Raw genomic sequence first — 17,383 nt, forward strand, 5'->3', positions numbered from 1 at the left:
TGGTGGTGCCTCCGAGCCCCGCTCCTAAACATGAAGAAGTTGTTGATCTGCAACATTCTTCATCTCAGGTTTATCCTTCCAGTCCCGTGGGACCTCAGCCGCCACTTCTTCTCAGTTTGAGCCGCCTCCGCAACTCACGCTCATTGACATAGAGGATGACATAGAGTCAGAGTTCGCGGACTACACAGGGAACTATCAGGCCTGGAACTTACCCAAGTCTGAAAGCCCCCGATCGATGGAGGCTGAAATCAGACCGAGGAAGACGATTGCTTGGTTGGAGAGTGACAGCGAGTTGCTAGAGGAAGCGGTAGAGGTCCAGGGATGTGAGGAAAAGAAAGATAACCCTGATGAAATGGGAGACTCCAGTTCCATGGAAGGGCATCTGGATGGCGCCGCACAGAACAAAAAGAGTTGGAGACCCAGCACAATGCGAAGGTCAGGAAGTGCCACAGAGCCGAAGAAAAGTGTCCCGTTTTCTGTTCGCCTGGGCAGAAAAGAAGACCAAGGAAAGGGAGGAGAAGAAAATATTGAAAGAGAAGGAGCAAAGAGAGAAAGAGTTGCTGCTTGACGCTACAGAAATGATCCAAAACTGAAGCACTTGTTGTTTAATAAGCACAACCGCCACTACTGCTCCGGATGAAGAGCACGGTCCCTTCCCGAAACATCCTCCTCACCTTTAACCTGCAGCACAATTCTGTGTACAAATAAAATAAAAATGCAAACTAAAAGCTGATGGACCCATGCAAGTTTCCTGACTACTAAAACATAAAAGCATGTGTTTAATGTTCAAATGTGTAAGATGAGAACACGTTTTATATTTTCATACACGCACAGGAATGAAAGATTCATCTCAGATCACAATATTAGATTTGAGAAAGGTATATTACAGGAAATTAAGTGCGTCATGAAAGCACATCACCTGCCACTTCCTCTCTTAGAATACATGTACTTTATGTAGTCATTTAGCAGATGCTTTTATCCAAACCAACAAAGAGCAATAAAATTTCAAGGATACATATCATGCTATTGTTGTTCTTGAACAACTTGCATTTACTTTATGCATTTAAAATTCATAGTGTTTAAAATGTACATGCACACTGTTGCCACTGTGGTTTTAAGCTGGTCTTCCAGCTAGTGCCAAACCCCTGTAAAAAGAACATCTAGAAAGGGCAAGCAGAGCAAAAGAAAAGTGGCACTTGTCTGGCACGACCATGATCCTTCCCACATTGGACCTAACTATAAATTACCTGGACCCGTCCCTATAGATGCTTTTTCTGGAGTTGTCAGAGCAGTTTTTTTTTTTTTTTTCAAGCACAGAGTAAAAGTAGCATCTAATTTGAATATTTATTCAGCTGTTATTGCTGTTAGTTTACTTTGTTTTCAGATCTGCAAATCCTACTCGCTTCTCATGGCGCTCTTCTAGAGTTGGCCCATAGTGACGAGAGAGAGAATGGGAGAATAAAACAGATCACCTTCCTATTTCTTGACATGCATTTCAAGACATCGCCAGAGGGCGCTATAATCTAAGGCCTTTTTTTATGTATTGAAACGCACTGCAGATTTTGTTTTGTGTAGCATAATGAAATGCAGCAACATTTTAAAAACATACCATAGTGCATTTAGATGCCACAAAACTGCAATATGTACATTTGTTTTCAAATGTTTAGGCCTAAATGTTGAGTTCAATTTGAAACATTACCGTCATTGTGCTTTGAAACGAATCTCTCTTGACTGGAGAAATGAAAGCTGAACATGTAGAACATAAGAATATGGTCCAAGGATTGATCTCTCATGCTCATTTTACCAGGCTGTCCAATGAATAAAGTGCGCTAAAACTGAAGGAGGTGGACTTCATCAAAGGGAGGGTGAATCCTACGAGTTGAGCTTCCTCCACAGCGAGTGAGAGAGCGTGAAGAAAATCTTTACGAAGACTAGACTTTCCCAAAGTCTTTCCTCTCAGTCTCCGACTAGAACATGGACAGGCTTCGGGAAACATGCACATCCAGCACCACTTCATTTATGGCACAGAAGATGTCACATTTGTTCCTGAAGTGACGGCTCGTTAGTTCTGTCCTTAAATGAAATCAACATGGGAAAAGTGCAATCGAAAGCCGGTAAGACACTAAAAGCGTATCAAGCGACTTTATTCTCACTCTTGTTTGTTTATTTATGTTTTAATAGCGCGTACGGAGAGAAAATCCAGAGGTAAAGCGATGCATGTATAACGTTTATTATCCATACAGATATTACGTATGAAAAGGCTATTAAATGGGCGTTTGTGTTGTATTAGGAGATGTTTTCATGGAGGCTGAGTGTATTGGTGAAGTGGACAGAAACAAACAGGTAAGGTGACCATTTTTAATGTGCATGTTTAAGGGTTAAATCTTAAAGTTTTAATTGTTTAGTGAGTGCAACGTTTCTTGATAAAACCTAACTTTTATTAAACCATTATGAAACATTGCTAGATATTACATACATTATTTCTTAACATAGTAAACAGGCATTTATAGTCATTGCATACTGTCTTTTATTGTAATATAGATGAAATGGACTACTAATCTGTTTAATATTATGCAGTGTCGTTTTTGTTTATTAAAATGTTCCCGTGAAAGCCCTTCATTTTATGCGTTACATGAGCTTCTACGTTACATTTATTTTGATTGTTATGACCTAATGTCTGGTGCTAAACTCCAAATACCAATAGTTTTTGTTTTTAGTTTTTTACATGATAGACTGCAAGTTGCATTATTGTCTTTATTGTATTGGCTAACGTTGCAGTTAGTGTTTTACAGACAACAGCGAATATATATATATATATAAAAATGTACATGTTTTAGTACAGAAAAAGCTTTAAAATGACCTTTTGTCCCCCCAATATCCCGGTATTTTTGCGCTGAAACTCCAGCCACTCCAGTCTTCGCGACGCGCTCGCCGTGCCCAGCGTGGTTAGCAAAGCAAATATCAAACTAGCATTTCATTACTGTAAGAATACTAATCCTGAGATAAAGTAAGATTAACATCAATATTTGTAAAACTGTTCACTGTCTGTTACCGTGCGGGTCGGGATGTCCATTTTGGCGATTGCTGACAGAAAGTGACAAATAAACTAAACGTCCGTTTGAAATGGTTTTCTTTGAAAAAGATTCAGAACGCCATACTTGAATTGATCGGGGTTTTAAAGGAATCGGTTGAATGAGCAGTGACTAATTCATAAAGACAGTCGATATGGAACTGTAAGGGTCCCCTTTTCCCTGCGGAACGGAATCCAGAGGCCCTGGTGAAGGTCAATGCGTGTTCGGCCTTTTCTTTGCGTCTCTTTAAAAATCACCGATATTTAGAAATCTTTGCATTTCAATTGTAGTACTGACCTTATACATGATTTTACCTGACTCCAATCTTTCGTGATTTTAGTTATATATATATATTTATTTAAATGTAACTGCTAGTCCCTCTAGTTGTGATAAAATTTAGATCCTTAATTAACTACAATACTTCCTAGTTTGACTTATCGTTCGTTAGGAGTCTGGGTCGCTTAGAGACCTTGTTTGGCCAGAACAGACTCCACGACACATCTGGGCTAGTCCAGGTCTTAGTCAGAGGCTACCCCGTGGATCGCTTACCTTAATGCAGCCATTTCCTCAATAGACTCAAAAAGAGTAATTTTTTGTATGCGTTCCCTAAGTAATAGCATGTGTTGGAAACTTTTTTTAGCTTCTTTTAAGAAGAGACCAGGAGATCCTTGGTAAAGCAGGAGTTCGTTTTTATTTCGTTGCTGTAGTCATCTGCTAGTTTGAAGTTTATATGTTTCAAAGGGGAGGAGTACACAGAGGTGGAGACCAATAAAACAAAAGTATGCAAATGCGATCAGGAACTTAGCCCAGAACAGAACTTTCCCGATCCTTGATCTATTTAGCATCAAGTGTCATTCAAATGCATAGGTGAAACAAAAGGCACAGTTGTACCTTAGGATTAGCATTCACACTTGACTTAGGACACCTACCAGATGTTCAAGAACTGAAAGACAAAAGATAACTGTCTCTGGGGCTTGGGCTTCCTGCTCTTAGAATGTAAATCACAATACACATTCAGCATATACTGTTATATTGGAGTCTGTGTTTAACCTTTTGTCAATTTGTAATACAACACATGCTAAGCCAGTTTGGTGGCCAGAAGTCAACATCTCAAAAGCGTGCCCCCGGCTCCATCCACTGATCGTGGATCTGACTCACCTAGCACGCCAACAATGCGGAAAACCTCAGAAGTCACTAACCTACTAGAAAAGTTATTTCAGACAATATTATAAGTGAACCGAGATTGGCGTTTATTTTGCCAGGAAAGAATAGTTTCCAAATTGGTATAATTCATAAACATTTTGCACAACTGTTCAGCAGTACAAAAATAACGCTGAAACAAACTAAAAGCAAACTTAAAAGGTCATTATACCTGGTCTTTAGAAAAGTACATAGTATGGTGTATGAGGACACACCTCACGCTCTGGGCCGATCTGGCTACAGAATCGTTGAACGCCTTGTTGTGTTTTGTCACTTTCCTTATATACTCAGACCAGACAAAGAGATCCCAAATTTAGTTGTAAAAACCTTTCGGTGTTTAGGCTCCCGTGCTCCAGGGTCACACCTGGCTGGAACACGTTCAGAGACCCAAAAGGAGGGCACACCTCCTTCTCAGCAGAACTCAGTTCTACCAAGTTTTAATCTTTCCCATAATATAAGTGATTACTGTGAAATTGAGACCAATTTACCAATCGCACTGAGACCTTTCAAATGAGACCGATAGATGAAAGTGAAGAACAATAGGTTCACAAGACACATGATATATATATATAATGCCTTATTCCTAATTAAACCAATTAGGGTGTTGTTTACTCTCTTTTTTTGTTCCTTTGGATATCCCTTAGAATAGTCTTATTGCACTTACAGGTTTTGATTCAGCTCCTTACAGAACAAGCGCAGGCGATGGGAGTGAAATAAATCACGCTTTAAACAAATAGTGACTCGAGGAAATAGATCATAGTAATAATTTTCCCCACTGGGACTGTACCATTAATGCAGGTGTTTTCAAGCTGTCATCTTTATGTATAAATATATAATTTAATACATCAGTCAGTATATTTGAATTCAGGCTAGGCCTACTATATTGAGTAGAATGTAATGTAATGAAACAAAATCTTTTCAAACTAATATTTGACACATTTAAAATAACATGTTCAATTTTACAGTATAAAATAGGATTATAAAACGGTATGAAAAAGGGCTCAAAGCTCTAATGGATGTGAAGGAAGAAGGAGGATCTGCTTGTAAAAGTGTTACTAAAAGTAATATGTAACAATCCTCATTTAGAAAGCATATATTTCGTGGTGCAGTATATTATTATTAGTTTAAATAAAGGTCGTAAAATTAGTATGTATGAATGTATCAGAGTGATCATCTGCTGTCCTGCTTAGTTATTGATGGAGAAACAAAGAGAAACAAACAATATCACGCTTTGTCGCTTGGTTTCTTCTTCACTCAGCATTTCTCATGTGGTTTATCTTAAAAGGTTACAATTTGATAATGGCTAATACCACAAAGAAGGATTTTAGGATGGATAGTAGGGCTATGTACATTGTGTCGCAGGCTTAGCGTTTTGTTGCTGGAATATTTGGTGTTTTCTGTTACTATTTGTGTATTAACGCTTGCCTGTTGCTCTGTTTCCCGTTTGTCGTTAAAGTGGTCTTTCAGCTAGTGCCCTCTAAAACTAACCAAAACCAGTCTAACTGTAACATTTAATATGTAACATCAATAAATAATGTAATTATTATACTTTTTTTTACATTTAGAGCGAAATGCTTTACAGAGCTGTTATCTGTTTACATGTTTAATTTCTGTCCAATCTGGCCCTCTTAAAACTAATCAGGGTTTTTAAGCTTGGGGAGCTTGTTAGTATTTGTACTGTATAAGCATTTGTCAGTGTCTGTACAGTACTAGTGTTGATGTTTACTACTGCTTCTCCTGAGAAGATGCTTGTGTAGTTCCAAATTCTCAGAGTTCCGCTCACTGTTGTGACATCATAATGAAGCGTCTGTTCTGGCCGCTGTAAACCGCTGTTCTGAATAATTTTCTTCTGTTGGTGTGTTAGGAGGAAGAAAGAGCGAAAGCTACTTTCGTGACTTTGTGCAACTATTGACGACAAATACTGAATTTGCTTTCAGTGCATCATTGTCCACAATGGCACTGTTGAGGAGTGTATTCAGACAACTTTTGAGCGCTTTTGCTCACTTCTTGCGCAGGAGGAGACGCCTTTGGGAGCAAGCAGCAGCGCGCCCAGCGCAAGACCTGGCGGCCCTAGAGAAACCTCCAGAGGCATCTACGACACAAACGGGTGAGAGCGAGGCCTTCAACATCACTGCCGGAAACCAGAAGCGCAGGAGGAGACGCCACAGGGTAAGTTACCTGAGATACCAGCTTGCACTGAAAAACAAAAAGGTTTGGAATCAATTTTCACTTAGACATTACTAGTAAATTTCACAATTGTTTATAAAGAAACCTCAACACACCCAGAATTAGGCAAGGCAAGTTTATTTATATAGCACATTTCCATACACAATGGTAATTCAAAGTGCTTTATTAATTAAATGTAACATTCTGAAAAAGAAACAGTGCTGAAAATAGTACTGTCTGTAACGTAATACAATAATCTTTATTCACAAACTTGAAACATAATATTTTTACAGTATGGAGAGAGAGAAGGAAAGGCAGGTGAAAGAGAAAGGTGAAGAAGGAGAGAGGGATGAATGCAGTAGGAAAAAAAAAAGACGAGGCTGACGAAGAAGAAGAGAGACACTTAACCCTGAAAAGAGAAAGGATAGAGGACATGCGCTGCAGAAAAAAGAGATGGAGAGTCTAGAAATTGTGATGGAGGAGAAAGAAGGAGCATAGAGAGGTTGAGAGAAAAAGAAAAGGGAAGAAAAACTGAAGGAGCAAAAGACTACTGAGCCAACTCCACGTCTTGAGGCGCGAAACCTCTGCTCATTCTAGTCACTCCTCCAGTGAGAGCTTCTCACTGAAGCCAATAGAAGGAAAACTTCCAGTGCTTTCAGGAGTCTGTGAAGACCTTCTTCCACCCGCTGCTCCCTTCAAGCCCCCTGCCTCCAGTGACTAAACTGCCGCGTGTCCTCAAAATCCAGTTCCTGCAGCAGAGGAGTGTCTCTGCTATGGCCTCCTCTTCAGGTGGATCCTCCCGAAAGCGAGCCGGCAGTTCCTCCACATCCCACTCCAGCACCTGAAGAAGTGTTTTTCCCTCCGCACGCTCCCACCTGAGTCCTTCAAACAACTGGTGGTGAGCTCCGGCCTCGCCTTCCTAAACATGCAGTGAAGTTGTTGATCTGCAACATTCTTCATCTCAGGTTTATCCTTTCCAGTCCCGTGGGACCTCAGCCGCCTACTTCTCAGTTTGAGCCGCCTGCATGACTCCGCGCTCATTGACATAGAGGATGACATAGAGTCAGAGTTCATGACTACACAGGGAACTATCAGGCCTGGGAATTTCATCCAAGTCTGAAAGCCCCGATCGATGGAGGCTGAAATCAGACCGAGGAAGATGCCCATTGCTTGGTTGGAGAGTGACAGCGAGTTGCTAGAGGAAGCGGTAGAGGTCAGGGATGTGGAGGAAAAGAAAGATAACCCTGATGAAATGGGAGACTCAGTTCCATGGAGAGGGGATCTGGATGGCGCCCGCACAGAACAAAAAGAGTTGGAGACCCAGCAATGCGAAGGTCCAGGAAGTGCCACAGAGCCGAGAGAAAAGTGTCCCGTTTTCTGTCGGGCCTGGGCAGAAAAGAAGACTCAAGGAAAGGGAGGAGAAGAAAATATTGAAAGAGAAGGAGCAAAGAGAGAAAGAGTTGCTGCTTGAACGCTTACAGAAATGATCCCAAAACTGAAGCACTTGTTGTTTAATAAGCACAACCGCCACTACTGCTCGGATGAAGGCCACGGTCCTTTCCTGAAACATCCTCCTCACCTTTAACCTGCAGCACAATTCTGTGTACAAATAAAATAAAAATGCAAACTAAAGCTGATGGACCCATGCAAGTTTCCTGACTACTAAAATAAAAATAGCATGTGTTTAATGTTCAAATGTGTAAGATGAGAACACGTTTTATATTTTCCATACACAGGAATGAAAGATTCATCTCAGATCACAATATTAGATTTGAGAAAGGTATATTACAGGAAATTAAGTGCGTCATGAAAGCACATCACCTGCCACTTCCTCTCTTAGAATACATGTACTTTATGTAGTCATTTAGCAGATGCTTTTATCCAAACCAACAAAAGAGCAATAAAATTTCAAGGATACATATCATGCTGTGTTGTTCTTGAACAACTTGCATTTACTTTATGCATTTAAAATTCATAGTGTTTAAATGTACACATGCACACTGTTGCCACTGTGGTTTTAAGCTGGTCTTCCAGCTAGTGCCAAACCCTGTAAAAAGAACATCTAGAAAGGGCAAGCGAGCAAAAAGAAGAGTGGCACTTGTCTGCACGACCATGATCCTTCCACATTGGACCTAACTATAAATTATTACCTGGACCCGTCCCCTATAGATGCTTTTTCTGGAGTTATGTCAGAGCAGTTTTTTTTTTTTTTCAAGCACAGAGTAAAAGTAGCATCTAATTTGAATATTTATTCAGCTGTTATTGCTGTTAGTTTACTTTTGTTTTCAGATCTGCAAATCCTATTCGCTTCTCATGAGCGCTCTTCTAGAGTTGGCCCATAGTGACGAGAGAGAATGGGAGGAATAAAACAGATCACCTTCCTATTTCTTGACATGCATTTCAAGACATCGCCAGAGGGCGCTATAATCTAAGGCTTTTTTTTTATGTATTGAAACGCACTGCAGATTTTTTGTTTGTGTAGCATAATGAAATGCAGCAACATTTTAAAAAACATACCATAGTGCATTTAGATGCCACAAAACTGCAATATGTACATTTGTTTTCAAATGTTTAGGCCTAAATGCTGAGTTCAATTTGAAACATTACCGTCATTGTGCTTTTGAAACGGATCCTCTCTTGACTGGAGAAATGAAAGCTGAACATGTAGAACATAAGGAAATATGGTCCAAGGATTGATCTCTCATGCTCATTTTACCAGGCTGTCCAATGAATAAAGTGCGCCTAAAACTGAAGGAGGTGGACTTCATCAAAGCGCGGAGGGTGAATCCCTACGAGTTGAGCTTCCTCCACAGCGAGTGAGAGAGCGTGAAGAAAATCTTTACGAAGACTAGACTTTCCCAAGTCTTTCCTCTCAGTCTCCGACTAGAACATGGACAGGCCTCTGTGGAATCACATCCCAGCTAGCACCACTTCATTTATGGCACAGAAGATGTCACATTTTGTTCCTGAAGTGACGGCTCATTAGTTCTGTCCTTAAATGAAATCAACATGGGAAAAGTGCAATCGAAGCCGGTAAGACACTAAAAGCGTATCAAGCTTACTTTATTCTCACTCTTGTTTGTTTATTTATGTTTTAAGAAAAAGCGCGTAAACGGAGAGAAAATCCAGAGGGTGAGTAAGCGATGCATGTATAACGTTTATTATCCATACAGATATTACAATACGTATGAAAAGGCTATTAAATGGGCGTTTGTGTTTGCTTGTAATAGGAGATGTTTTCATGGAGGCTGAGTGTATTGGTGAAGTGGACAGAAACAAACAGGTAAGGTGACCATTTTTTTAATGTGCATGTTTAAGGGTTAAATCTAAAGATTTTAATTGTTTAGTGGAGTGCAACGTTTCTTGATAAAACCTAACTTTTATTAAACCATTATGCAGAACATTGCTAGATATTACATACATTATTTCTTAACATAGTAAACAGGCATTTATAGTCATTGCATACTGTCTTTTTATTGTAATATAGATGAAAATGGACTACTAATCTGTTTAATATTATGCAGTGTGTGATGCGTTTGTTTATTAAAATGTTCCTGAAAGCCCTTCATTTGTACGTTACTACAGAGTTCTCACGTTATATTTATTTTGATTGTTATGACCTAATGCTCTGGTGCTAAACTCCAAATACCAATAGTTTTTGTTTTTAGTTTTTCACACGATAGACTGCAAGTTGCATTATTGTCTTTATTGTATTGGCTAACGTTGCAGTTAGTGTTTTGTTACAGACAACAGCGAATATATATATATATATAAAATGTACATATGTTTTAGTACAGAAAAAGCTTTAAAATGACCTTTTGTCCCCCCAATACGGTATTTTTGCGCTTGAAACCCAGCCACTCCAGTTCTTCGCCGACGCTCGCCGTGCCCGACGTGGTTAGCAAAGCAAATATCAAACTAGCATTTCATTACTGTAAGAATACTAATCCTGAGATAAAGTAAAAGATTAACATCAATATTTGTAAAAAACTGTTCACTGTCTGTTACCGTACGGGTCGGGATGTCCATTTTGAAGCGATTGCCGACAGAAAGTGACAAATAAATCAACGTCCGCTTAGAAATGGTTTTCTTTGGAAAAAGATTCAGAACGCCATACTTGACAATTGATCGGGTTTTAAAGGAATCGGTTGAATGAACGAGTGATCTAATTCATAAAGACAGTCGTATGGAACTGTAAGGGTCCCCTTTTCCTGCGGAACGGAATCCAGAGGCCTGATGAAGGTCAATGCGTGTTCGGCCTTTTCTTTGCGTCTCTTAAAAATGCACCGATGTTAGAAATCTTTTTGCATTTCCAATTGTAGTACTGACCTTATACATGATTTACCTGACTCAATCTTTTCGTGATTTTAGTTATATATATATATTTATTTAAATGTAACTGCTGATCCCTCTAGTTGTGATAAAATTTAGATCCTTAATTAACTACAATACTTCCCTAGTTTCGACTTATCGCCTGCGTTAGGAGTCTGGGTCGCTTTTAGAGACCTTGTTTGGCCAGAACAGACTCCACGACACATCTGGGCTAGTCCAGGTCTTAGCCAGAGTAGCTACCTCCCGTGGATCGCTTACCTTAATGCAGCCATTTCCTCAATAGACTCCAAAAGAGTAATTTTTGTATGCGTTCCTAAGTAATAGCATGTGTTGGAAACTTTTTTTAGCTTCTTTTTAGAAGAGACCAGGAGATCCTTGGTAAATTCAAAGGAGTTTGTTTTTATTTCTGTTGCTGTAGTCATCTGCTAGTTTGAAGTTTATATGTTTCTGGGGAGGAGTACACAGAGGTGGAGACCAATAAAACAAAGCAAACAAATGTGACGATCAGGAACTTAGCCCAGAACAGGAACTTTCCGATCAATCCAGATCTATTTAGCATCCAAGTGTCATTCAAAATGCATAGTGGTGATGAACAAAGCACAGTTGTACCTTAGGATTAGTATTACACTTCTTGACTTGAGACACCTACCAGATGTTCAAGAACTGAAAGACAAAAGATAACTGTCTAGGGGGCTTGGGTTCCTGCTCTTAGAATGTAAATCACAATACACATTCAGCATATACTGTTATATTGAGTCTGTGTTTAACCCTTTGTCAATTTGTAATACAACACATGCTAAGCCAGTTTGGTGGCCCAGAAGTCAACATCTCAAAAATGTGTACTGGCATCCATCCACTGATCGTGGATCTGACTCACCCCTGAAGCCACGCCAACAATGCGGAAAACTCAGAAGTCACTAACCTACTAGAAAAGTTATTTCAGACAATATTATAAGTGAACCTGAGATTGACGTTTATTTTGCCAGGCAAGAATAGTTTCAAATTGGTATAATTCATAAACATTTGCACAACTGTTCAGCAGTACAAAAATAACGCAGAAACAAACTAAAGCAAACTTAAAGGTCATTATACCTGGTCTTTAGAAAAGTACATAGTATGGTGTAGCAGAGGACACACCTCACGCTACTGGCCCGATCTGGCTACACAGAATCGTCGCCTGTGTTTTGTGTTTGTCACTTTCTCCTTATATACTCCAGACCAGACAAAGAGAGTCCCAAATTTAGTTGTAAAACCTTTTGTGTTTAGGCTCCAGTGCTCCAGGGTCACACCTGGCTGGAACACGTCAGAGACCCAAAGGGAGGGCACACCTCCTTCTCAGCAGAACTCAGTTCTACCAAGTTTTAATCTTTCCCATAATATAAGTGATTACTGTGAGAGTGAGACCACATTTACCAATCGTGCACTGAGACCTTCAAATGTGAGACCGATAGATGAAAGTAGAACAATAGGTTCACAAGACACATGATATATATATAATGCCTTATTCCTAATTAAACCCAATTTAGGGTGTTGTTTACTCTCTTTTTTTGTTCCTTTGATATCCCTTCTTAGGAATAGTCTTGCTGTACTTACAGGTTTTGATTCAGCTCCTTACAGAACAAACGCCCATGATGGGAGAAATAAATACGCTTTTTAAACAAATAGTGACTCGGAGGAAATAGATCATAGCAGTAATGCACCCCCCACTGGACTGTACCATTAATGCAGGTGTTTTCAAGCTGTCATCTTTATGTATAAATATATAATTGAATACATCAGTCAGTATATTTGAATTCAGGCTAGGCCTACTATATTGAGTAGAATGGTAATAATGAAACAAAATCTTTTCAAACTAATATTTGACACATTTAAAATAACATGTTCAATTTTTACAGTATAAAATAAGATTATAAAGCGGTATGAAAAGGGGCTCTGGCCTCTAATGGCGGTGAATAGGAAGGAAGGAGGATCTGCTTGTAAAAGTGTTACTAAAAAGTAATATGTAACAATCCTCATTTAGAAATTATATATTTCAGTAGTGTGCAGTATATTATTATTAGTTTAAATAAAGGTCGTAAAATTAGTATAACATGGAATGTATCAGAGTGATCATCTGCTGTCCTGCTTTAGTTATTGATGGAGAAACAAAGAGAAAACAAACAACATCACAGTTTTGTCGCTTGCAGTTTCTTCTTCTTCCTCAGCATTTCTCATGTGGTTTATCTTAAAGGTTACCCAATTTGATAATGGCTAATACTACAAAGAAGGATTTTAGGATGGATAGTAGGGCTATGCACATTGTGTCGCAGGCTTAGCGTTTTGTTGCTGGAATATTTGGTATTTTTTCTGTTACTATTTGTGTATTATTAACGTTTGCCTGTTGCTCTGTTTCTGTTTGTCGTTAAAGTGGTCTTTCAGCTAGTGCCCTCTAAAACTAACCAAAACTAGTCTAACTGTAACATTTAATATGTATACATCAATAAATAATATAATTATTATACTTTTTTTACATTTAGAGCGCAAACAAGCTTTACAGAGCTGTTATCTGTTTACATGTTTAATTTCTGTCCAATCTGGCCTCTTTAAAACTAATCAGGAGTTTTAAAAGCTTGGGATTTGTTAGTATTTGTACTGTATAAGTATTTGTCAAAGTGTCTGTACAGTACTAGTGTTGATGTGTTTACTGCTTCTCCTGAGAAGATGCTTGTGTAGTTCCAAATTCTCAGAGTTCCGCTCACTGTTGTGATACATCATAATGAAGCGTCTCTGTTCTGGCCACTGTAAACCGCTGTTCTGAATAATTTTCTTCTGTTGGTGTGTTAGGAGGTGAAAAGAAGCGTAAAGCTACTTTCGTGACTTTGTGCAACTATTGGCGACAAATACTGAATTTGCTTTCAGCAGTCATTTATCCACAATGGCACTGTGAGGAGTGTATTCAGACAACTTTTTGAGCGCTGTTTTGCTCACTTCTTGCGCAGGAGGAGCGCCTTTGAGGCACAGTAGCGCCCAGCGCAAGACCTGGCGGCCCGAGAGAAACCTCCAGAGGCATCTGCGAGTACCAAGCGGGTGAGAGCGAGGCCTTCAGCATCACTGCCGGAAACCAGAAGCGCAGGAGGAGACGCGCCAGGTAAGTTACCTGAGATACCAGCTTGCACTGAAAACAAAAAGGTTTGGGAATCAATTTTCACTTAGACATTACTAGTAAATTTCACAATTGTTTATAAAGAAACCTCAACACGCAGAATTAGGCAAGGCAAGTTTATTTATATCAGCACATTTCATACACAATGGTAATTCAAAGTGCTTTTTATTAATTAAATGTAACATTCTGAAAAAGAAACAGTGCCTGAAATAGTACTGTCTGTAACGTAATACAATAATCTTTATTCACAAAACTTGAAACATAATATTTTTACAGTATGGAGAGAAAGAGGAAGGAAGGCAGGTGAAGAGAAAGGTGAAGAAGGAGAGAGGGATGAATGCAGTAGGAAAAAATAAAGGACTAGGCTTGACAAGAAAGAGAGACATAACTGAAAAAGAGAAAGGATAGAGGACATGCGCTGCAGGGAAAGAGAGATGGAGAGTCTAGAAATTGTGATGGAGGGAGTGAAGCGGCATAGAGAGGTTGGAGAAAGAAAGAAGAAGAAACCCAGAGGAGCAAAAGACTACTGAGCCAACTCCACGCGTCTTGTGGAGGCGAAACCTCTGCTCATTCTAGTCACTCCTCCAGTGAGCTTCCTTACTGAAGCCAATAGAAGGAAACTTCCAGTGCTTTCAGGAGTCTGTGAAGACCTTCTTCCACCCGCTGCTCCCTTCAAGTCCCTGCCTCCAGGTGACTACGGCTGCCCGCGTGTCCTCAAAAAATCCAGTTCCTGCACCAGAGGAAGTGTCTCTGCTAAGTGGCCTCCTCTTCAGGTGGATCCTCCCAGCCGCCGGCAGTTCCTCCCACATCCCACTCCAGCACCTGAAGAAGTGTTTTCCCTCCGCGCCCCACCTGAGTCCTTCCAAACAACTGGTGGTGCCTCCGAGCCCGCTCCTAAACATGAAGAAGTTGTTGATCTGCAACATTCTTCATCTCAGGTTTATCCTTCCAGTCCGTGGGACCTCAGCCGCCACTTCTTCTCAGTTTGAGCCGCCTCCAACCTCACGCTCATTGACATAGAGGATGACATAGAGTCCAGAGTTCGCGGACTACACAAGGAACTATCAGGCCTGGAACTTACCCAAGTCTGAAAGCCCCCCGATCGATGGAGGCTGAAAATCAGACCGGAAGGAAGACGATTGCTTGCTGAGGAGTGACAGCGAGTTGCTAGAGGAAGTGGTAGAGGTCCAGGGATGTGAGGGAAAAGAAAGATAACCCTGATGAAATGGGGAGACTCCAGTTCCATGGAAGGGGATCTGGATGCGCGCCCTTACAGAACAAAAAGAGTTGGAGACCCAGCACAATGCGAAGGTCCAGGGAAGTGCCACAGAGTCAAGAAAAGTGTCCGTTTTCTATTCGCCTGGGCAGAAAAGAAGACTCAAGGAAAGGAGGAGAAATATATTGAAAGAGAAGGAGCAAAGAGAGAAAGAGTTGCTGCTTGAACGCTACAGAAATGATCCAAAACTGAAACACTTGTTTAATTGCACAACTTCCAACCACTACTGCTCCGGATGAAGAGCACGGTCCCTTCCCAAACATCCTCCTCACCTTTAACCTGCAGCACAATTCTGTGTACAAAAAAATAAAAATACAAACTAAAAGCTGATGGACCCATTGCAAGTTTCCTGACTACTAAAACATAAAAAGCATGTGTTTAATGTTCAAATGTGTAAGATGAGAAACACGTTTTATATTTTCATACACGCACAGGAATGAAAGATTCATCTCAGATCACAATATTAGATTTGAGAAAGGTATATTACAGGAAATTAATGCGTCATGAAAGCACATCACCTGCCACTTCCTCTCTTAGAATACATGTGTACTTTATGTAGTCATTTAGCAGATGCTTTTATCCAAACCAACAAAAGAGCAATAAAATTTCAAGGATACATATCATGCTATTGTTGTTCTTGAACAACTTGCATTTACTTTATGCATTTAAAATTCATAGTGTTTAAAATGTACACACACTGCTGCCACTGTGGTTTTAAGCTGGTCTTCAGCTAGTGCCAAACCCTGTAAAAGAACATCTAGAAAGGGGCAAGGCGAGCAAAGAAAAAGTGGCGGCACTTGTCTGGCACGACCATGATCCTTCCCACATTGGACCTAACTATAAATTACCTGGACCCGTCCCTATAGATGCTTTTTCTGGAGTTGTCAGAGCAGTTTTTTTTTTTTTTTCAAGCACAGAGTAAAAGTAGCATCTAATTTGAATATTTATTCAGCTGTTGTGCTGTTAGTTTACTTTGTTTTCAGATCTGCAAATCCTACTCGCTTCTATGATAATCTTCAGAGTTGGCCCATAGTGACGAGAGAGAATGGGAGGAATAAAACAGATCACCTTCCTATTTCTTGACATGCATTTCAAGACATCACCAGAGAGCGCTATAATCTAAGGCTTTTTTATGTATTGAAACGCACTGCAGATTTTTGTTTTGTGTAGCATAATGAAATGCAGCAACATTTTAAAAACATACCATAGTGCATTTAGATGCCACCAAAACTGCAATATGTACATTTGTTTTCAAATGTTTAGGCCTAAATGTTGAGTTCAATTTGAAACATTACCGTCATTGTGCTTTACTGAAACAGATCTCTCTTGACTGAGAAATGAAAGCTGAACATGTAGAACATAAGAATATGGTCCAAGTTGATCTCTCATGCTCATTTTACCAGGCTGTCCAATGAATAAAGTGCGCTAAAACTGAAGGAGGTGGACTTCATCAAAGGGAGGGTGAATCCTCTGAGTTGAGCTTCCTCCACAGGCAGTGAGAGGCGTGAAGAAAATCTTTACGAAGACTAGACTTTCCCTACAAGTCTTTTCTCTCTCAGTCTCCGACTAGAACATGGACAGGCTTCCGGGTGGAAACATGCACATCCAGCACCACTTCATTTATGGCACAGCGAAGATGTCACATTTTGTTCCTAGGTGCGGGCTCGTTAGTTCTGTCCTTAAATGGAAATCAACATGGGAAAAAAGTGCAATCGAAAGCCGGTAAGACACTAAAAAAGCGTATCAAGCGACTTTATTCTCACTCTTGTTTGTTTATTTATGTTTTAATGCTGCGAAACGGAGAGAAAATCCAGAGGGTAAGGCGATGCATGTATGTTAACGTTTATTATCCATACAGATATTACGTATGAAAAGGCTATTAAATGGGCGTTTGTGTTGTATTAGGAGATGTTTTCATGAGGCTGAGTGTATTAATCAAGAGTGGACAGAAACAAACAGGTAAGGTGACCATTTTTAATGTGCATGTTTAAGGGTTAAATCTTAAAGTTTTAATTGTTTAGTGAGGTGCAACGTTTCTTGATAAAACCTAACTTTTTATTAAACCATTATGAAACATTGCTAGATATTACATACATTATTTCTTAACATAGTAAACAGGCATTTATAGTCATTGCATACTGTCTTTTTTTATTGTAATATAGATGAAATGGACTACTAATCTGTTTAATATTATTA

The sequence above is a fragment of the Puntigrus tetrazona genome, chromosome 19 (genome assembly GCF_018831695.1).
Source record: "Puntigrus tetrazona isolate hp1 chromosome 19, ASM1883169v1, whole genome shotgun sequence".
NCBI lineage: Eukaryota > Metazoa > Chordata > Actinopteri > Cypriniformes > Cyprinidae > Puntigrus > Puntigrus tetrazona.